This window comes from Armigeres subalbatus, chromosome 2 (assembly GCF_024139115.2).
Source record: "Armigeres subalbatus isolate Guangzhou_Male chromosome 2, GZ_Asu_2, whole genome shotgun sequence".
Taxonomy (NCBI): domain Eukaryota; kingdom Metazoa; phylum Arthropoda; class Insecta; order Diptera; family Culicidae; genus Armigeres; species Armigeres subalbatus.
This window is the reverse complement of record NC_085140.1, coordinates 62035660-62052103: the sequence shown is the minus strand read 5'-3', so window position 1 is coordinate 62052103 and position 16444 is coordinate 62035660. Positions and strand designations below refer to the sequence as shown.

At 37.0% G+C, this 16444-nt stretch overlaps 2 protein-coding genes across 6 annotated transcripts in view; one reads left to right on the top strand and one right to left on the bottom strand.

The window, feature by feature from the left end:
* Positions 1-16444, bottom strand: part of LOC134208734 (chondroitin sulfate N-acetylgalactosaminyltransferase 1) — a 188054-nt gene that overhangs the window by 20768 nt on the left and 150842 nt on the right. The window lies entirely within an intron of this gene.
* The window catches only part of LOC134208735 (synaptobrevin), a 79451-nt gene continuing 67662 nt past the window's right edge, over positions 4656-16444 (top strand). For 2 of the 4 annotated variants that reach the window (XM_062684594.1, XM_062684595.1), the window contains exon 1: positions 4656-4856. The gene's annotated coding sequence lies outside the window, so the exon portion shown is untranslated. The remainder of the gene's footprint in view (positions 4857-16444) is intronic. The other 2 variants (XM_062684597.1, XM_062684596.1) reach the window with 1 other exon arrangement.

Sequence of the window (16444 nt, the reverse complement as noted above, 5' to 3'; positions counted from 1 at the left end):
TTGGTTTTCGCCATGGGCATTCAACCACTCATCAGTTATTAAGAGTAACGAATTTAATTCGGCTCAACAAATCTGAAGGATATTCGACTGGAGTTGCTCTTCTTGATATAGAGAAAGCATTTGACAATGTTTGGCATGAAGGTTTGATTGTAAAATTGATGAATTTTAATTTTCCTCTGTACATTATTAAACTGATCCAAAATTATTTATCAGATCGCTCACTGCAGGTAAACTATCAGAATTCTAAATCTGATAGATTGCCTGTACGGGCTGGTGTCCCCCAAGGCAGCATACTGGGGCCCACTTTGTATAACATTTTTACTTCTGACTTACCTGATTTACCACCAGGGTGTCAAAAATCTTTGTTTGCAGATGACACAGGTCTCTCAGCCAAAGGGCGTAGCCTTCGTGTCATTTGTAGTAGATTGCAAAAAAGTTTGGATAGTTTCTCCACTTACTTGCAAAAATGGAAAATTTCCCCGAATGCTTCCAAAACTCACCTTATAATTTTCCCACATAAGCCGAGAGCTTCTTATTTGAAACCTTCTAGCAGACAATTGGGTTCCAATTAATTGGTCTAGCGAAGCTAAATATTTAGGACTTCTGCTAGATCAAAAATTAACTTTTAAAAATCACATTGAAGTCCTTCAAGCCAAATGTAACAAATATATTAAGTGTCTATATCCACTTATAAACAGAAAATCAAAACTTTGTCTTAAGAACAAATTTTTGATTTAGGGGAAGGGGGGGCAATATGCCCTAGCTAAGCAAACACTGCTTTATTGTCTTATTTGTAACGCTATTCATGGGTATTTTTACATTATGCAACAGTTAAACAAGATAGCTAGTTGATGCCATTCAAAAATTGACAAAAATCTCAATCATATTGATAATATTCACATTTCAAAAAAGTGGTGATATTTTGTTGCCGGAAAACTCATGAGGCAAAACGCCTTTTAGCTGGCAGCTCCTAGGGAACAAAGCACCACGCGTCGGCGAATCAGCATTCTGGTATGGATAGTGCGTGGAGACGCAAGTACATTGTAGGTTAGTGCCATTAGGGCGTTTTGCCTCGCCAAAATGTTAGATGTTTCTTCAAAATGTGGAAATTTTCGGTTTTTCCGACCTTCCCATACACTATTTTGAAACTTTTTTCGCCTAACCTACATAATTTTAGATCTATTTATTAATGACAGTAAATATGAAGGAAACCACAAAAGGCGTTTTGCCTCTGGGGGGCGTTTTGGGGCATCTTCCCCTACAAACAAATTTTTAGACCTGCCATGTTGTATGCTGTGCCAATATGGACTAGTTGCTGCAATACCAGAAAGAAGGCACTTCAGAGAATTCAAAATAAAATTTTGAAAATGATTCTGAAGTTGCCTCCGTGGTATAGTACCAATGAACTTCATAGAATTTCTAATATTGAGACATTGCAACAAATGTCCAACAAAATAATTTCCAATTTTAGACAAAAATCGTTGCAATCTTCTATTGCAACGATTAACTCCTTGTACCCTTAGTATAAAATAGGTTAAGTTTAGTTTAAGTTGAAAACATTGTAATTCCTACATGGTTTATTTCAACCACAGGAAAAATTCTAACTGCCAAAGGCAATTGAAATGTATTAATAATAACTAAAACTGTAACATAGCAAATAAGGATGATAGTGTTAAGAAAACACGGAACACCTAGTCTAAGAGATGAATGCATGTATTAGATAATTAGCAAATAAAATTAGTTAAAAAAAAAAAAAAAAAGATTGTTTGAGATCGAAAATGATAGAATGAGATATTTTTGCAGTAGACTACAAGATTATTCAATAACTCAAAAGGAAACTATAAGTATTTTTCAAGTATCTGCACAAATACAAAGATATTCAAAAATAGGTAATCTCAAATTATTAGATGGAACGGTAATTACATAATTACAGGGGATGTAGTTAGAATAAAACAAATCATTCATAGCTATTTTTCGACTAATTTGGGAACAACTAGTGCTGATAACACAATGCTTAATCCGGAGAATGACCAATTGAATCACGTTACCAAAAAGCTAACTGCCGAGCAACAAAGGGATTTAATGAAACCTATTACAGAGGAAGAAATGTTGTATTGAAACTATGTGGATTAAATTACGAATTCCATCTGAAAAATTTTGATTGCGTGAAGGAAGATTTAATTAGGGTTTTCAACGATTATTTAGCTCAAAACACCTTAATAAAGATTAATAAAAAAAAATATTTAGCTGGGATTGAACTTCCTCCAAAGGAGTTTTCTGCTGGAATAGTCACTCTAATACACAAAAGTGGTAGTTAGCATAATCTTGAAAATTACAGGCCAATCAGTCTCTTAAACTGCGACTATAAATTATTTACTAAGATTATAGCAAAACGGGTTTCTTTTTAGAACATTTATTAGGCTCAGCACAAAGCGCTTGCATTCCTAACAAGTCATGTACTGATAATTTGAAAGACATTCGTAGACTTTTGCTCCGTGCCAACGACTCGGTACGTTTTAAAGGTGCATTAGTTAGCATAGATTTACAAAAGGCGTTTGATAAAGTTGATCACAGTTATATTTGGAAAGTATTGAAAAAGTTCGATTTTCCTGATATTCTGATTCAGTGCATTCTCGAGTGCATTCAAAATTTGTACACTAGTGCATCTTTAAATGTTTTATTCAACGGTTTTCTAACAAGCGATATCAACATTAATTGCTCTGTCAGGCAGGGATGTCCGCTTAGCATGATATTATTTGTATTATATATTGAACCACTTCTATGCAAAATAAACAATAGCATCTCCGGTGTCCTTGTCTATGATAAGTTCATCAAAACGATTGCGTATGCTGATGACATTGATATCTTCATCAAAAACGATGAAGAGTTTGATTTGCTTATACAAATTTTGAACTCTTTTGAATCGGGCCTCAAGTGATTGCAGAAGTAGATAATCTAAAGATATTAGGAGTGAATTTCGCTTATAAAACAGCTGTTACAATCAATACAAATTATGACAGACTTATAAAGAATATCAAAAGAATAGTTCATTTACATAGTAGTCGAAACTTAAATTTAATGGAGAAAAGTTGGCTAATCAACTGTTTTGTGCTTTCAAAGTTTTGGTATTTAGCGCAAATCTATCCGCCCATGAAAAAACATATCGCTGAGATAAAATCATGTGTGGGGAAGTTTTTATGGTCCGGTTTTATATTTAAAACTAACAGAGATCAACTTTATTTAGACTGTGATAAGGGTGGAATAGGATTAGTAGACCCTGAAACAAAAACAAAAGCTTTATTTATAACAAATATTATAAACTGGGATAACACCAACTATTCTGAAGAGTACATTTTAGCTAATATAAAAACTCAAAATTTACCACTGAATTTAAAAGAATATATAGAAGAAACAAGTAATATTATAGCAATAGCGTATTTAAATTCAACAGCTGCTATTTATAGACATTTAATTTCAAATAAAAACATAATTCCGGCAGTTAAGGTTGATCTTCCAACAATTCAATGGGATACTGTTTGGAGAAATTTAAGCTTTAAATTCATTTGTTCTGACAACAAATCTACATGTTTCGCGTAATAGCAAATAAAGAAAAACTTGTTGCTTATAACATTGGAAGGATTGAGATTAGCATGAGATAGCATTAGTGCTCACTTTCGGATAGTAATCAGCATAGAATGGAACAATGCACTTCTGCCCAGATTATCTCAAGTTGGACAAAGTCCACAATATTAAAACATTGCCATATCAAACTAAATAAATTAGAGGATATTCTTCAATTCTAAATCAACGAATCCAAACAAAATGAAAAAGCTGCCTTATGGTTAACTCTCAGGGCAATTTCTTTCAACATAAAACATTACCCAAAGCCGAATCTGTACATAAAAAAAAGTAAAGTAAGTCTGTAAAAAAGAAATTCGTGAAATTAGATGGGAAAATAGAATTTTCTTCAGACGTTGCTTCGGAAACTTCATAAACATGTTAAAAGTAGGAGTTTTGTAGGTACGCTAAACATGTAAACTGTATTATAATGTAGCGCTAAAATATTGTTAACAAAAAAAATGATTTGATACACTTTCAGAACATATGCGTGCGGTGTGACGGACTGACCCCTTTACACAAAAGGCTAAGATACAATCGCGCTATCATTACCAACCCTTCCCGAGGGCATGTATGAACGGATGGGTGACACACAGGACTGATATGCCATTTCTGAGAGCTGATGAGAGGATTTGGAATTATTTTGTATTGCAGCTACGATGAATGTGTTAAGAATATTGAGTTCTATATTTATAAATAGTTGATAAACTGATAGTAATTAGTTAGCAGTTGGGATCATCCGTGGCCGTGGTTGTTACATTGAGCGTAATGGCCCCAATTTCCGGTAATTACGTTGAGCTTTCAATTCTTATGCTCAATTTGCGTTTTTGGCTAAATTCGCATCTTTACGTTTGAAGCTCAAGTGCCACACTTGTTGCATACTTCTTGGCGAGTTCTTCTATGCGTTGCGCGCCAACATAGAGGCAAAGTGACGCATGCGCGAAATGCGCAGACCGTTTCAATCAGCTCAATCGGGTCAACCGGTTTAAATGTGTTGCCATCATTTTGACAGTCGCTGTCAAAACAAACTCGGTGGAGCTTTTTTTCTTATCCATCCATCAATGACTCCTCCCGTCATTCCGTCGTCGTAGTGCAGAAGCAGGAAAAATAAAAAGTGCTTGTGGTTCCAGCAGAGGTGCATAATATCGTAATTACTGGATAAAAATTGTTCGTCCTGTGTCCAATTCACCCGAAATCAGTGGAGGAGCATTGCATTTAGCTGCCCGTCAGCCGCCAAGGTAGGTTTCCTGTCGGATGGTTCGACTTGGCGAAGGTGAAAAATTTCCCTTTGCTGGAATCCAGCCGATTGAGTCATTGCTGCGCTGTGGAAGCAATGTTTTTTACGTGTCACAAAATTACCGTTCGATTTCCCGTCTTCTCCCAACAAAATTAGCGTCGTTGCTTCGTTGATCCCTTTGTCGCCGTCTTCCGCGAGATAGCAATTTATCGTGTGCGAGTGTTTTAGATTGTTCTGAGATGTGTGCAAGTGGGAAATAAAAATACATCAGCTAGAATTTTATTGTTTGTATAGGGATACCTGCTGCTAAGTTCCCATAATTTGCAATGGAAAGTATGTGGAGGCGGCGTAACGATAGAAGAGAGTTGCAACAGGTTGATTTGGGGTGGCGTTCATTGGAATTCGCTTTGTATTTACTCACAAATGCTTCATGATGTTTACTAATGTTTGATGTCACCGTGCGATGACAAAACGAAGGAAGGTAAAATTGAGTTAACTATGTCTAGAGTAGATTAGCATTGCCCGGGGGATGAGTCACCGTCTCCTCGAGATATACAACGGCAGTTAAGGTATGTTTCTCTCGTACTGCTGGGGACTGTTTCCGCAACAGAATTGCAAAGCGCCTGGCTATTAGACTCAGCTTAGTGCTAATCTTTTAACTAATTAAAGTTTCCGTATGAATAATTTGCACACTTTGCTAAATTGTCTATCCACATTGCTTTGTGCAATAAAAGTAGTTGATGTTTTCCTCAAAACTACTTTTTTGCATGTGATGCAATTTTATGCATTCTGAATAATTCAAATTTAAACAGCTCCGTGCTTTCGATTCGGTTCGAAAAACTCAAAAAATTGTTAAACAATAACAGACAACCTGGAGTTTTGGTCATTTACAGTATGTGTGCTCTGATGTTCATTTTTTTAGAAGATCAAACTCTCACTTGGGCGACGAGTGGCTATAAAAGTTGGCTTGAAAGCCACCGCAATCCCAATGCCGAGTGCAGATGTAGGAGTATATTCGGAAACAATCGACAGCACACGAATTTCTGTGCTGAAATTTACATCGAAGCACGCGGCACTCGGTGCAATCAAACTGACTACCCATCCAGTACGGTTCAGTGCTTAGGCCGTGTGTAAGAAGACAACGTTTTACGATATAAAGGTGCTGTAGAGTAAGTGGGATAATGTGGTTCATCTACAAAAGCAAATATTTCAGTAATGAAGCAGAGGGTTAATTGATCATCATCATCAACATCACAAACACTTTTTAATTATGTGCTTGGTAACTTTGTTCGGGTCAGTAACTAAGAAGTCTTTTTTTCGAAATCAAGGCACTAGAACCGCCTCTTGCTGTCAGAAGTCACTATTTTGAATGGAATCCAGGGTTGGTTAACCCCTTCGTGGATTTACAATAACAGTGAAACTAACGACCTTCTAACTCAATGAAGTTAATTGGAGTGGCCTATGGAATCAAAATTTTCTAATATACTCGCTATCCCTATAGCAGGGCTGGTAGCAAGTCACTTTTTAGTGACTTTGTCACTATTTTGAGCCTAGTCACTATTTGCATCTAAAAGTAACTAAAGTCACTATTTTTCGAAAAATGGTCACTAAAGTCACTATTTTTGCAACACCGTTTGCAAAAAAAAGTTCAAAATAAAAATCATTTGTACCTACCATTATCATCAACCAAATCAAATGTAAATCTGTTAGCAAAATATATAAAGTTTAAGAAATTGCTCCAAGGCCGGCCGTCTCATAAAAGTCAGAGTGGGTTCGAACCATGGACTTCGGGATCGAGAGGCCTGTATGCAGACCGCACAGCAAAGCTTGGACTTACGTTTAGGCAACTCCGTTTATAAAGCGCAGGATTGTTACGACTACGCGGATTTCGCGGTTTTTGCTGTTTTCCCGGATTTGATGCGGATTTACATAACGGTTTTGAGGCTTCGGTTTAGTTTGGGTGGAAATTTAATAAATGGACTTCGGGATCGAGAGGCCTGTATGCAGACCGCACAGCAAAGCTTGGACCGACGTTTAGGCCGCTCCGTTTATAAAGCGCAGGATTGTTACGACTACGCGGATTTCGCGGTTTTTGATGTTTTCCCGGATTTGATGCGGATTTACATAACGGTTTTGAGGCTTCGGTTTAGTTTTGGGTGGAAATTTAATAAATAAGAAGCGTAGGCTTTTGTTTTCGATAGCAAAATGTCGTTGAGAAGGGACTCCACATTTGATATCTGATGATGTTTTTGGATATTTCCAAGCCATTATTGAATGCATTATACTCTTGAGCACTCGTTTAACAAGCATTATAAGGGTAAGAACTTCACTTGTTATCATTTTTCATCGTTTCTGAATATCCATTTTTGTCACGTCAATTTTGACATAATTCCGAGATATTTCTTAGTTTCTGATTGATTAACCCCTCTATGACGAACAAAACAGCATGCTATTGTCGACGTAGCACCACATAAGAATTCGGAAGTCGGGACTTCCGAACCGAACTTTCTTCTGAAGTTTTATCTGTCAAACTAATTGATATGTTGTTTAGCGCATTATAAGGCTGTAAACCATTCCACCGATTCGTTTAACTTTTAGTTAAAATTTGACACTTCGATGGTTATTTTCCCATCGTGGTTAAAATTTTACTCCGAAGCCGACCCATTTGAGTTTTGACAGATTGATAGTTATTCGAAACGAAATGGATTTGGCGCCAATTTTCTCGCGAACAAAGTTTAACTATCGAACTGTCAAATCTAACCATGCTCCGGAGCAGGGTTATTTTTAACCACGGCGAAATAACCATCGAACTGTCAAATTTTAACTAAAAGTTAAACGAATCGGTGGAATGGTTCACAACCTAAGTAGGCTGACCAGATCATTTCGGTTAAAAAACGGGACAAAAAACCTAGAGAGAAAGTTCAAGAGCTGTAAAAATTTCAAAAGTTTTATTTTCCGTGTGAAAAGTTAGAGACAATTTTTATAGTGAATCATTCACTACCATTGACCTTCTCTTGTATTTATTTTTTTTACTCTTAAGGTGAAGGTGGGTTGAGTACCAAAACAAAGCTTTGAAAGTATTGGTACAATAAAAACTGTCATATACTGTAGTAGTATTGGTGTCGTATTTATAAAAAACAAAGAATATTAGTAGGGTGGTTCAAAAACGACCCAGCACCACCACGCTCACTAGATTCCGTCCCATGCTCCGAGTGTCCTCCAAAAACCGATTTGAACAAAAACTGGTCGAGCGCAAGCCGGTTCAAGTTTGTATGAAAAATAGTATAGAGAAACTAAACCTTTTATTACACTGGCTACAGTGCGTCCCCTCCAAACGCTGGCGAAAAGAGAACCAACATAGCTGAAAGCAACATTCCTGAGACTTCACTGAACGAAAACCGCACCGCAGGAAAGATTCATTGATTACGTAACGCAAAAATAGCATTTTATATCCCACTCACCCCCACGTCACACTTTTTGTATGAAGCATTTGCCCCTTGCGCGATTGTGTAGACTAGACTAGACTAGAAGTATCTGCCCCTGGTGCGATAGATATCACAGACAAATTCTGGGTATTTTGTTGAATTGCATGTTTCACTGATGCCTTCTGAGAAGCCTAATGATCATGCTAAAGATTCGCAACCTCGCTTAAAATCGACTCCCAACTATTGGAACGACCATTAAATATGGATTGTCTATGGAGTTGAAGCTCTTGAATATTTCATTCAGTCATATGGTCTCCCCCCTCGCCATCGCCCAATGACGGAGTGCCAGAATCAGAATAATGTTAAATTCAACCTCGCCATATCAACTGTCATACAAACCTGAAACGACCTGTGCACGGTAAGCCTCTAATCAAACCAGTCTAAACCATCGGACACCCAAATTATAAATCATAATCGACTGAGCGTGTCGGAGCAAAATTATTGTTTGAACCACCCTGTTTATTAGTTTGCTGCTGCCGGTGCCGTTGTTTACATTTGCTCCGCGATCAGTTTTTAATCGTTTTTTTCGGGCAAAAATAGCAGTTTATATTAAGTTTTCGGTTTAAACAAGTGACTGATTTCGAAAATTGATGTTTAATTTGCATTCCATCAACATTTCAGGCTGCTCATGTGCGGAGAAGTGAGTAAAAATTTGATTTTTTCAGTGCCCTTTGAGAAGAAGTGAAGTGCAGTGATAAACCCACCAAATCGCGAACAGCTAATAAATTGGCACGAAACTGCTGATTTATGATATTATTCGAGCCGAAATACATAGGACTCTTTGGATAAACATGTTCATTATCACGGGGAGTGAATAAATATGCTGTGAACAGGTTAGTAATTTGAATATTAAACTTTTGTTCGATGCTGTTCGAAGCATTCGAATCCTGGTGGGAGAGGGGTGCGGGAGGTGTGGGGTGACCCGTGGAAGGTCCGATGCCATCTTGACGGCCATCGTGGTACTCTTCCAACTATGTCCTTAAACATGGATTTTATGATTATTTTTATGATGGATGACCAATATCAAAAACATTTCCAATTCTGAACAATTGAAAATAACAATAAAATAGTCCTGTTAGGGTCTGTCTCATTTGGAGAATTAAACTTAAAAGTGACAGTTCGAGAATTAAAAAAATACCCCGTTATAAGAATGGCTGGTGCTACCCATTAATTCCAATAGGACATCGATGGAAAATGATTCGATATCTGTCAAAAGTAATCTTGCTCTGCGAGCAGGGTTATTTTATAATTATTGAAATGTCACTTTTAAGTTTAATTTCAGTTTAATTATCCAATTGAGACAGACCCTTGAAAGGCATCTGCGAAAAAAAAACAATAGTGTAGGACTATAGATTTTTCGTGCTAAAATTCTTTTTCATGAATATAAGTAAGGGAAAATCTACGGATAAGAATAACAAGAATCTCAACAACAAAAGAACATTAATAAAATATAATTGTAATTATTTCCATGAATATGGTTGGCGCATGGGCTAAAATGTAAAATCCAATCAATTCATAGTACTTTTTGATCGAAATGAATTTAAATGACATTAAAAGTAGCCTCACACATCGGGAATCTTGTCCATTGATTTTGTTTCCATGTGCTTCTAAAAGGGCGAGCTTCATGCAATTTTGTCACCAAAAGTAAAACAAATACCAGCTAATTTATAAGCTGGTTTACAGCTCGGACTCGGAATCGGGCCGATATTCTAACTTCCTACAACGGAATCCCATAAATCCCGCCCACACGTATGGAAGCGAAACTTGCAGATAAGCTCCTGATCTCTAAACTAGTGAGGGCAGAAATCTGAACAAACTTTCCCTCGGTTTGAAATTGTCTGATTTGTTCAACTGATTTATTTATCTGTGAAAAACCTTAAGAAAGTCAATCCATGCAAAATACTTAACGGCATAAATAGCTTTCTTTGAAAATCAACACAAATAACATAACATCTCACACTTTTTGATGGGTTTCGTCCACTTTGTTTGTATTTGATTTTAAATTCCTGCATATTTTTTTTTTAATTTTATATTTTATTATTTAAGTATCAATGGAAAAACGGGACAAATTGAGGATTTTGTAGATTACGACGGGACAGCACAATAAGGTCTAAAAAACGGGACTGTCCCGTTAAATACGGTATGTATGGTCAGCCTAATTGTAAGGCGCATTACTTCCTAAGTTGGGTAAGTTGCCTGTATCTGGAGAAAAATCCACCTTCGTTATAAAAAGCTTCCTAACTTTGTTTCTCTTGGAGGAACTTTCACTGTAATTTCTGTAGCGATGACCACAAAATCTTTGTGTAATTCCGTAAAAATTTCGCCTTGAATTTGGTAAATAATTTTCGGAAGGTTTTACTTAGGAATTCATCAAACAATATCTACAGGAATTCCCAAAAAGATTTCTACCGGAATTCATGAAAAAATCCGCTTGTATTTGAAGGAGATTTTTTTCAGGGATTCGCGGAGAAGTTTTTACAATAATTGACGTGCAGTTCCCGCGGAAATTCCTGAAAGACAGCAGGAATGTCTACAAAATATTCTGCCTTGAATTTATGGTATGAAAGAATTTTCGGAAGTTTTTGTGCTGATATTCGCCATCGGATTTCTGTTGGAATTTCCGTTTGAACTCCTGGAGGAAGATTTCACAAGAATTTTCCGCACAATTTCTGAAAAAAAAATCCTCACATTTTCAGCAAAATTTCTGAAAAAAAATCCTAGAAATTTCCACAAGGTTTTTCACAAAAAAAAAACCGCAGAAATTTCTGAAAAAAGCTCAGAGTTTTCCTAAGCAATTTCTGCATCAAATTCAAGATTTTGGATCATATTTTACGAAACTTGAAACTTAGGAAACTTAGGTGTGGCAAAATTCATGTTATATATGAGTTCTGGTTAATGTTCTCGATAAAACCGAGATCAGGGTCTCGAAAAATCAAATGGGAAAGGGACTATGTATATATTTAAATTGGTTACGATTAAAAATGTTATTTTTAATTATTAAAAATCCTCTTTTAAAAATGTTATCAAAATTTTGAATCCTTTAAGTTTTTTTTTAACAATTTGTCGTAATAAAGATTCATAAAGTTTGTGATTCCAAATAATTCTCTGTCTAGTAATTGATTAGATCATTTTATTGCTTTTTTACCGAAGAACCGTGCTAATTTTGCCAAAACGAATGTCCCCACGTCTAACTACATAAAAATTAGCGAAAGCCTTTTGGATTGGGCTTCATTCTAGCACTCTTTCACACTGTCTTGCAGCTGAATCATCTATATGTGGTGAAACTTTTGGGAATATATTTTGACGAGACAATATTTTTTGAACGGTAGTAAAAGACAGCGCATTTCTTATAGCATTCTAATAAGGATTTGAAAAAAACATGTTTCCGATCTACTACGAGTTAAACATTGACAATACGAATGCACCTCAGCTCATACAAAAGTCACTATTTGGTCAATTTTTCTGCTTCTGAAAGTCACTATTTGGTCACTGTTTTTGTCATCGTTGGTCACTAAGTCACTATTTTGAACCTTTTTGAACGGCATTTATCGCTACCAGCCGGCATTTATCGCTGCTATAGGCTAACTGTGAACGTAGTTGATTTTTTAACTTCTTTTAAGTAGGTACACAGTTGAAGATACAATGGTAGTCTGTATGGCTGTATGTATAAATTAGCAGTTTAGTGCCAGTCTGAGTGTAATTAAAACAAGTTTTCAAACACATTTCTGCAAAGGACCCATATGAAATATTATTGGAATGCAAAGTTTTGAATTAGTAGGAAACACAAAACTTTGAAGAAGATGCTTCTTTTTTCACGAGGGGCCCTTAGCCGTGAGGTAAGATGCGCGGCTACAAAGCAAGACCATGCTGATGGTGGCTGGGTTCGATTCATGGTGCTGGTCTAGACAATTTTTGGATAGGAATTTGTCTCGACTTCCTTAGGCATAAAAGTACATATCATCGTGTTAGCCTCATGATATACGAATGCAGAAATGGTAACTTGGGTTAGAAACCTCGTAGTTAATAACTGTGGAAGTGCTTTATTAACACTAAGCTGCGTCAGCCTCGTTATAATGCAACTTTGATATAACGTAATTCGTTATAAGGTACCGTTTAGTTATTTATAACGTATCCTTTAAAAACTATGAATTTTTATATCCAGTTATTCGTGGAATTGTTAAATTTCACGCTATCAACTAAAATTTGAATATGTGAAATTGCAAACAACATTGGACAGGGGCTCTCAAACTTAAATTGGCCACCACAGGCTTTCATTCGTTTTATGCTTCGGTGGGCCACGTACATTAGTTTTGTCAAGATATGTGTCTATAATTTTTGTAATGAATTCAGATCTTCTTCTTCTTCCCACAATTACGCTCTTAGTGGAATTGAGCCATGCCTTCAAAATTAATTACATAAGTAAAAGCTTATGAAAGCACTTAACAATTTTGTTTTTATGTTCTGTTTGTCTGCATTGCTGTCAACCGTGAACAAACAATAATAATGTTTACATTTCCGTTCTATAATTATGACTAACATAGCCACATAAGTCAGTGCAACAGTTCGCTAACTAGGCGCTTTTTAATTGAACTGCTTTTTAAACTGGGTGTTTGCTGTCCGTCAAAAAACAAAGACTCGGTGAGGAGAGTCTAAAAGGTATATTATTATCGTTCCTTGTAAAACAATGATCATAATGCATCGCAAATTCCCTCGACAGTCCAGTTAAAAAGGGTCGCTTGTTAACTGGGCTGATGTTCTAGCCCAGTTTGTGAATAATTGCTGTACGGATCATCGGGGCAATATGGGCCAGCTAAGGAAATCGTTCCGAAAAGCGCTGAAAAGCTCAAAAAATCATCATTCTTATGTAGTTGACTTATACTATAGACTGTTACCTTTAATATTGCGGCGATGAATGGTGAAAGATACGTGTGGAAATTGTTGGAATGCACTTTTGAAAATGTATTGATTGTATTATTGTATTATTGTATTATTATATGTATTATTGTGCTCCCGACTATACGGGGCAAAATGAGCCACCATTAGGGGCAGTATGGGCCACCCATCCAAAATGTTTTTCTGGGATAGAAAAGTGTTTTAATATGGATGAATATGATATTCCTACAACAATTTAGAGTATTCTATACAAAATGAGATTAATAAACCGCACAACAGCGGACCGAATTGATTTGCCACTCTTCACCGTTTGCACAGACACATTTCAATGGGTTGATAGTCATTTTTCCTGTTCCGATCGCAGTAATGCGGTGTTGTAATTTATCCATAATGAAACTAACATAGATGAAAATTTTCTTGTATTTGGCAACTGAAATTTGAACTTGTTATGCCCATATTGCCCCATGGAGAGTGGTTTTTGAAAACACAAGTTTTATGATAAATTCAGATTTGTATCAGTGCAAACATGTGTGCACAATATTCAATTATGATAGATCTTTTGATTGAGATGCATTTTTGACCTGTATTTCAATCAATTTTGTGTCAAAACCTTATTTATAAACTTCAAATCTTATAATAATTCTGCCTATGCAGCGAAAATTCACATTTTCATGTTTGAATTAAATTTTCATGCGGTTTTCATGTTGAGGCATATGTGGAGCATTCTCTTAAAGATCATATAACTTTTACATAATAAAACTTATCAATAAGCTCAAATTGAGGGTAGCTCATATTGCCCCATATGTTCATATTGCCCCTACTGCCCCTATACACATCATTGACGGAGATTATTGCAATAGAAATTTTCTTCATTGTCATTTGGATGGAGATAATTTTCTGCTCATTCACGTCTTACATCCTTACATCTATCTGCACCCATAGATCCAACGCAGCACTTTAATTTTCAAAGACTCCAATGTAGCTCTATTAGATTAAGAGGTATTGCGGAGTTCATAGTAAGTGCAATTTCCTTTTATGGTGTTCCTTCGAATTAACTGCTGATATTATTTTGGACGGCCTCCAGTACATGATCTGACCACCGACTGTGTAAAACGCCCAATCAATCAAATTCAAATTGAAGCACAGACAAACAGTCGTAACACTAGAGAAATTACCATCGACCATGACTTCAACGATCAATTTGAATTTGATTGATTGGGCGTTTCACAACTAGAGGCGCTAGCATCGTAATCCTTCGAGTTTGACATTTAACTCCTGCGCCTTCTGGTGACAATGTCATACGAAACATTGTTTCGTGTAACATGCTCGCAAGATGGTGGTAGAGGAGTTGAGCGATGGATTTTTCAGAACAATGTTCAAGCTGTTACGTCTGTTTGTCTGTGATGATACTTGATACCACAGAGAACAGACGTTGAAGCTGCACTCGCTATGTTGTGATAACTTTTTACTGTTCATTTTGAAATAACTTTGGAATGTCGCCGTTATCCCGTGCAGAATCAGCGCTAGCGTCATAAAAAAATGCCACTGTGCGCTAGTGTCGTTATGCATGCAAGAGCATACCAGCGCCAGATTGTGAGTTGCAATGTCGACGTCGATGGCGTTGAGGTTCGGTGTGTTTGTTTTCACATGTTTTGCAAGAAATTTTGTTCGAGCCTCCATGTCTGTTCTCTGTGTTGATACCTTCTCAGCAAGCATGCTTTTCTATATTACAAGTTCAGTTCTTTTTAGTTGCATCTCATCTAACATCTAGACTAGAACGCGAATTCTAAAGAGAATGATACTCTATAGGCAAATTTATTTGAAACTAAGCGATCGCTTCGACATCTGGTAGTCAGATTGAAAACTATGAAAAACGTGATGGGTGGTAAAATAATCCAACGGAAACATGCCAAAGCCGAACATTTTCCGATTTTCTGATCAAAAAAAACTTTTTGGGAGATCAAAAACTATGGAAATTGGAGATAAATTATTTTTTCTGTGCAATCCACATCAATCCGGTTAGTTGTTACATACAATTTTCGAGAGAAATTTGAAAAAATGTCGATCCGGACCAATGGTTATGAACTCCCGGAATTGTTATTTTCGATCGAAATCACACAGGATTGGTCAGAGTAGAAAGATAAGCGATAGAAAAACCCATTGCCAATGGAAAATGAAGGTGTGTTGAATAAATATTGAGATAATTTTGAAAATCAAAAATTCAAACTAGAATGTCGGTTTGGATCGAATATCGGTATCACGAACTAGAGCGCGTTTTCGATCAAAGTTACGGATTGTTTTTAGAGTGCATACACTACAGTATAAATACCACTAGTCGTGCAACTGGTAGAGAAGAGACTTTAAAGCATTGGAATAGTGGAGTTTTTATGAGTTGTGCCGTTAAGAGCTGGAAATACCGGGGTTAAGTTCGTGCCTTTGAGACTGACAACAACAACAACAGCGAAGCTTACCCATTCGTGTATCTTGTACAGTAATTCGGCTAGCATAGCAGCAAGACTGCATACAACTTCGCTTGCAAGCTAAGCTTGCCGTAGCTAGCTGAGATATAAGCTCTGCACAAACAAAACTGCTCTAAAGTTTCGAGCAGTACATACTGTTAGGCGTGCGGAGGGAGTAGAGTGAAGATAGTATAATCTCACAAAAAATTGTCTGGACCTTTGAACGTGTTGGGCAATTAAAGTATAAAGGTTAAAACGTTCCTATCACAGCTGGACCTTTAACGCTTGGTTGTGTTAGTATTAGGGAAAAGCGTAGTCGTCAACCACTTCGGTGGAGACGCAGGGCTGATCAACTGGACCTTTGCCACCTGGAGTGTCAGCAACGATCTGTTGACCATCCATGTCGATAGGGGATAATACATAACAAACCGTGTATCGTGACCGTATGGCCACAGTTTCTCCAGGAACAGGGGACCCCCCAGTGGGAGACCCTCCGTACGATAATGACTCACAGCAACAAAGTCAAAATGCGCGTACAGTGCCAATCTGGATGGACCGCCGAGACATACATGGACAGCGGAGCTACTTACAACTGTCGACCCGCGAAGAGGGAAGAATTCTTCCCACCCCATTTATCGTAGGAAAATCCATCGAACAAGCGTGTGGCTGTGCAATTGAATCTGCAAGGACGGAAGAAAGAGGAACAAAGTACGTGCTGACGGTTAGAGTATGCAACAGACGAAACGCCTGCT